Consider the following 5,988-nt stretch of genomic DNA (forward strand, 5'->3'; position numbering starts at 1 on the left):
AGCTTGCAATTAAAGAATTTTTTTTGCAACAATCTAGTTGGTCTAATAAAAGATATCACCTCTACCACGAGTCCTGATTGCTTTGTATAATTGTGTTACTTGAAAGTGACAGTGACGAGTACGCAGGCATGGAGGTGCGTGATGCGGTTTTTATAATAGGAATAAGAATGGTGCAACTGTAAAGGTGCTTTTTGGACCATCAAGTGAACCACAGCAGTCACACAACAGGTTGATAGAGGTTTTTGCCAAAAAGAAAAAAGAAAAAAAAAAGCATTTTTGGTACCATGGGAGGGCTTGCTTCAGCCTGTCTGAGTGCTGGCTTTGTATTGCAATACCTACAGTACCTCCAGGCCCACTGCTTATTCCCTTCTGGGGGAATAACTGCTGGTGATTTTTTTTTTTTTTTAAATAAGGGCCACATACAGACACCCCCCCACAGAGGTTCCCATCAGCATGTTTTCCCCATGTGAGCCATGTTGGCTGAATTTAATTTACTTTTTAATTGGCTTCCATTTCTGAACGCATGCTGCTGCTGGCAGCAGTTTAATGACAGACAATGTATTTAGTGAGAATCCCTTGTATGTAATTATAAGACAACGGGTCTTTTTCCCCATGCCAATTTGGGGGGAAAAAAACCTCATCTTGTATTTGAGTAAACAGGTTATGCTTGTGGTTAAAGCAGTCCTATTCCAGCTTAGGAAATATGACAATGAAGAGCCACAACATATCACCATGTTCAGGAAAATATACTCTTCATTTTAAGAGGGACATCAGACTCTGACAAGGATCAGAGTTCAAATTCAAAAGCTGGGCTGAACATACACTAGAGGAAAACTCCAGATTTGCAAAGATTATAAAATGAATTGAAGCACCCCTCCTACCCCAAACAAAGCAAAACAAAATACCACACATTCACTGAGCTTTGTTAAATCAAAGTTACTGGGCCTAGTCCTGAATATCTTTAGTCCTGAATATCTTTAGATGAAGGAAGTTATGCTGCCTCCGAAGACGCACGCTATACCTGATATTATAATGAAAACATTAACATTCTGAAAATAAAACACAACATAAAGGAAATGTTGTGGAAGATATAATGCATATCTCTTAGGTTAAAATGGAAGGGTTATATCGAAACATACTAGGATGGATGTAAAAAAAACAGCTGGTCAGTCACAATGCACACTGAGAGTTTCCTTAACCTACTTAAAACAAGCAGCAGCCTAGTAAAAGGTCGAAACCCAGGTAACAGAAGTAGCACGGTAATTAAACTCTTCACTGACACATAGGAAATCCTCCTACAAGTTACTTATAAAATACATTGGCTTCCATAGTATATTGATTTTTCCTATCATGAAGTAAAGTGCAGCATATTACACAAGCATGGTATCATTCCAGTGTTATGAATGGTAAAATAAATATGTTGCCACCAACTATGATAGATAAAAGCCAGTGAAGAAGACTTATAAATATGAATTTAAAAAAAAAATCACAATATGTAACTTATGCTGAAAACGAGAGGACACAAAACCAGAGTACCTTTCCAAATCAGTAGATACAGAAATGTTCTGTAACACACAATCGATATTTCTACAAATAAAAAAAAAATCCATTCTGTGTCATCATCTCTTTGGAAGCAGCAAGTGCATGCAAAGAGCATATAAAAGCTTCTGTGACTTACAAGTACAGATCCTACTGGATCTGGCAAATGTGTAAAACATTTGGAGGCAATTAAAAAGCAAAAGGAATGAGTGGTCTGATTTTCAAAAGAGGATATTTTAGGAGACGTTGTAAAGACTGGCAATGCACCATTTAACTCACCATCTCCTCTCTGATCACTCTCCTCCTGCCTATACCTTCTAGGAAATAAAATACTCAGACCCAAATGCAGCATTCCAGGCACAACTGTACCGGTCTCATTCAGGCGTTTACCTTCCTCTCCAGATCCACTGTCCTCTATATGTGCAGCTTAAAATTATATTTGCCCTTTTGGCTTTCAGTTAATGTTACCAATTCATGCTTATTTTGCTGTCACCTATGCATTTTTCTTATTCAGTATCTTTACCCAGATATATTAGCTCAGCCTTGCAAAATGTTATTCACTTGCTTAGAGTTTTTGGGGTCTTTTTGACAGGCAAGTTTTCATCACCACCAAGGTAGAAGAGACTTTGTCCCTTTGTGTGGTAAAATAAATTCAAAGAGATTTTTCTGGCTTCTGATTTAAAATCCTTGAACATCCCTAAAGCAATTACATCAATTGTTCATGGTACTTTTACTGTGTTTTATCCATCATTTGCATATTCACCTAGAAATTAGGTGGGGAGGGATGGGATCCAACAGCATGTGACCAGCCAGCTCTCTGCAGGCCACCAGAAAGTACTCCACATACCATAGCTTAGGAACTTCTGACCTGTGATATACAACTCGTATATGTTCCAGCTGACTTTCATATCTTCACATGTTCCAAGTATTCCCTGGTGGGCTCTGTTCTTTGTGAAGGACTATTTTTATAGGTTTTCTCATTTCTTAGCTGTCTGAACTTATTTATTTCTGTAGCTGAAAACAGATTTATAATCAAGTTCAGTAACTCAGTCATGTGACTCCTTATTGGCTTGATTCCCTTGTCCCTTATTAATAATTTTCTGACTCCCTGTTCACACTAATGTGGCTAACTACCCCTCTCTGCTTTTTTTCTGATAGGTTTATAAAAGATGTTATTTCCTTGGATTAGCATCAACTCCCTCCAGTTTTTTCTACATGATGTCTTGGGAGTCAAGCCTCCCTCCAACACATCAGCTCCCAAATTCACGACACCTAAAGACAGCCAGTGTTAGCCCACAATTCAGAAGCTTCAACCAGACAATGAAGAGTTTTGTGTGATTCTTTCTGGACCTTTTTCACTGCAACGGTTGCCTACTGTAAGCGCCTTTAAATACACAGGTAACAGGGCATTTGGGTTTTTTTTTTTCAGAGAATGAAATTATCACTGGAAAAATGTGTTTTTTGTTGTCCCAAAATTTAGTTGTGAATAAACTGTAAACAGTTTTTGCTTGAAAAAAATATTTTCAGAACCAGACTCACCAAACAGTTAAGAATGGTGGGCTTCCTCCTACCAGAGAATCCAATCTTTAGCGCATTCACATGGAGTGTGCAAGACCCAACACATCAATCCATATCCCCCACTGCTCTAGCCTAAATATAACCTCTACTTTACATAATTAAATATTCACTGGAGCAGGAACTAGATCTAAGGTATCCTAACCACCAGACTTGAATCGTCCTCCAAACTTCTTCAAATCTGCTTCTTCCAGATTCAGGGATTTAAACCAGCATCTTCCACCTCTCAAGAGAATTCTGTAAGTACTCATCTATAAAATATAGTCTTTCAGATGTACAGATAGGTCTTTCTTGCTGAAGAGATTGCATGGAATAATTATATATGTCCTGATTGAGAGAGAGAGATTTTAAACCTTTATAGTAAAAATATTAAAAACTAAAGAAGGTGAAAGTGCAAAGGTATGTGGCCCTCCCAGGGACTGAGCATGAAACGCTTGTCAGTAACAATATCACCATATTACCAGATTGAAACCTCCTGCCATAGGGTTAAGAATAGTCCTTTGCCTATTTGTTGCGACACAGGCTGCAAACAGACATCACATTTATTCCAGGATATACCATATTATCCCCAAAGTGCAATCACATGGATGTCCATGTCTGCTGTCCCAGGATAAATCCTAAAAAAGTTTCCCGAAGTTTACCTTGGGATATTGCAAAGTATGTCTGTACAATAATCCCAAAATTGCATCGTTGAATCAATGGCAGAAAAGAAGCACAGCCACTCACCAGGGCTGCCAACTGTCAAGAATTTCATGGACACTCCATAAATAACTAGGCTGAAAATGCCTGTCAATAAATTCTGTAACAAAAATTATGTCATTTGAAGGAAAAAGAGCTCTGCAAGATCAGTCCTGTAAAAGCACTGAGTTCCTGAAGCTCTATAGTCAGAGAACAAGCTGCTCCTATTGTTAAAGCACAGATGGGCACAGCAGTGCCACCTGGTGTCTGAGCAGGGGTCCAGCACCCCAAAAGCTAGGTCTTGTCAGGGCTTTATGGGTGCACTATACACAAGTGCGGAGACTGCTCCAACACATAATTACCGTGCATTGGAGCAGACTCAATTGAGTGGTAATTACCGCGTTCCAGCAGCCTCCTGCATCTCGTATATCAACGTCCCCATGCTAAAAAATGGCAGTCGGGGTGCTTGAATTTAAAGCTCATTGAATGGGGACACTGATACATGAGATGCTGCAGTGCTTTAATTAGACCAGCTCTTGGTCAGGAGTACCAGGGTGTGGGGGTGAGCAGGGGACTCCTGCAGGGGGCAGCATGCTGTCAAACCACTGCTACATGAAGTAGTGTTACCAACCCAATATTTTTATTCATTTTTTACCAGTAATCAAACTTTTTTTTTAACGATGGTTTGCTTGGTCTGGCAGAATAGTTACATTTACAGGATTTTACTGACATGTTTTACACAATGTGTCAGTAAAAAAGTCAGATCATCAGTAAAAACTTTGAAATTATCAGTAAAAAAACAAAAACAAAAAAGAACTGTTGTGAGGTGGCAATGCTGCCACTCACTAAACCCTGATTAAAAGGGCTGACAAGTATACTTGCCTATCCTGGGATATTTTTGTTCCAGGACATAGAAACGCACAGTTTATCCGGAGATAAATGCAATGTCTGTTACTAATCTGACTTGGGGTTCAGTCCCTGCTCTAATCTACTACACTGCTAGGAGTTAAGTTTCTAAGTAGCTTTTAAAAAAACCTCTTAAATTCAGTCCAATAAGAATTTATGCATGTACTTAAATTTACCCTGAAAAACCCCAAACAATCCCACTGGACCAACCCTGTACATGCTTGACATGAGAATAATTCCATTAACTTCAAGAGATATGAAGTCATATGATGAAATTTACAGGATTAGCACTCCAGGGATGCCATACAAACTTAGAATTTTCAGTGTACTACTACTACTACTACTAATAATAATAATAATCTGCCAGCCCAGCAACTTTAACCTGACTTCTCAGGGAAGCTTTGCAAGTTTCCTAGCAAGCACCAGTAAGCCTTCAATACTTGAGGCATAATCATATTTATACTATTTTGAGGTGAAGACTCCACATTCCAATATTAATTCTGCTAGCTCAGTCCAATTAAAGATGTATAATACTGATACATCTCATAGATTATTATATTAAGGTAAAGAAAAAAAAGATTAAGGGCAAATTATAAAAACAATTTATTAGAACATATCATTTCTTAAATCACTTATAAAACCTTATGTTTGCTACAACGATCTCTACAATGTTTAACTGGTCCTGTAATAGGCTTTCAAAAGCCATTTTTGTGCTAAAATCAGTGCTTTATTTTTGCATTTCTTGATGCTTCTGAATTCGTGATTTTTTTTTAAATGTTATGGTTTTTCATAATTGCTAGACATACTCTTGAGGAAAAAGTATTAAACTAATATAAATAAAATTGAATGCACATGTAGACAACCAAAATGTAGCAGAAAACACCAGGTTAATGACATGATGAGAAAAACTAATTAAATAGGACTATATTTACCTGCATACCACATGCATCTGTCCCCCCCAAAAAATAACCTTTTAAATTGGGTGAGTGTTTTAAACAAGGAAACTGATTTCCTTGCTGGAATGGAGACATAGGGTAGCTGCTAAAATAGCTGCTGGGGGCTCTGCTCTGTTTCCAGCCACATATAGAAGGGGCAGAGCCCATGCCTTAGCACAGGGGTGGGCAAATTAAGATTCAGCTGCCACTTGATGAGTTTTGGTGAGCTGTTAAGGGCCACACACACAAAATCTTTCAGAAGATATCATTTTAACAAATTATAGAGAAAAACTAAAGCATATACTATATTAAAAAAATCAAATATCTACTATTTTTTAATTTTATTTGAAAAAAT

General features: G+C 37.9%; 1 long non-coding RNA gene across 1 annotated transcript in view; it reads left to right on the plus strand.

Annotated features, from left to right (window-relative positions):
* The first annotated feature begins 2,166 nt into the window (after positions 1-2,166).
* Positions 2,167-5,988, plus strand: part of LOC109286806 — a 13,140-nt gene continuing 9,318 nt past the window's right edge. Inside the window, exon 1 of the long non-coding RNA XR_002094685.1 lies at positions 2,167-3,353. This is a non-coding gene — a long non-coding RNA (uncharacterized LOC109286806). The remainder of the gene's footprint in view (positions 3,354-5,988) is intronic.

This window comes from Gavialis gangeticus, unplaced genomic scaffold (genome assembly GCF_001723915.1).
Source record: "Gavialis gangeticus isolate Ggan-Ray unplaced genomic scaffold, GavGan_comp1, whole genome shotgun sequence".
Taxonomy (NCBI): Eukaryota; Metazoa; Chordata; order Crocodylia; family Gavialidae; genus Gavialis; species Gavialis gangeticus.